The sequence below is a fragment of the Penaeus monodon genome, chromosome 15, assembly GCF_015228065.2.
Source record: "Penaeus monodon isolate SGIC_2016 chromosome 15, NSTDA_Pmon_1, whole genome shotgun sequence".
Classification (NCBI taxonomy): domain Eukaryota; kingdom Metazoa; phylum Arthropoda; class Malacostraca; order Decapoda; family Penaeidae; genus Penaeus; species Penaeus monodon.
Window position 1 is genome coordinate 11859579 of NC_051400.1, and position 1019 is coordinate 11860597.

Genomic DNA, 1019 nt, shown 5'->3' on the forward strand with positions numbered 1-1019 from the left:
CTCTCTGTCTCTCTCACTCACTTGACCCACTGACTTAGCCTCTCTCATTCTCAACAACTCATATATGTATGCCCAAAATTATAATTTTATTTTAAAATCCTTTAAAAAATCAATGCTTGCACTAAAGGCATTAATACAATAAAAATAGGGGGTGTGCTCTATTACTTTGAGCTAAAAGTTTATCCCAAACCTTAAAAAAAAGAAGATGAAAAAGCAGAAAAACCATCCTCAAATTTTATTAGTAATACTAGTACACCCCCTCCTAAATCACTCTCAAACTTACTCTAGCCCCTGAAAAAAAAGCTGACAAAGATAGCTGATAAGCTGCATACCAAACCATGGTAAATCATGTCTGAGGCAAAAAGGTATTCCATGCAAAACAACAGTCAAGTATTTCTGCAATGATTATAAAATATTTTTGCCAATATCAATGAACTTACTTTGGTGCCGTGTTTATTAATATTGTCATTATACAGAACCTTTATGTCCCCCGATCACCCCTCAACTTTCTTCGATTCCATTATTTGTTCCTCTCCTGCAAATGCCTTTTTGTAATAGAGAGCAGATATTGTTGTCTAGAAACTTGTTAGCCATCCTTTATTTTAGCTTCTTAAAAAATCATTTCTCCATAAAACTACTATAGGAGAGTTCACTTTGAAGAGCTTTTATAAAATCCCAGAATACTGACAATAGCTATACAGTAAAATTTAATGAAGAGGATCATCACATCTACCCTTCACTTTGGTCTGTTGACAAAAAATCCTCCATTAAAATATGTCATATAGTAACATTACAAAACCATTCTTATACAAAAATTTCAGAAACTCCTTTCATTCAAACAAAATTTTACTCCAATTTTCGATTCAAAATTACTATTGTACACATATTTTGGTTCTCAATACAAAGGCCACAATAAAATAATGAAAATAATCAACAAACAGATAGAATAAGTTTTAGAAAAATTAACATGAAAACCCTTGCTGCAAAAAGGTTTAAAACATATTCAAATAAAAAATGAA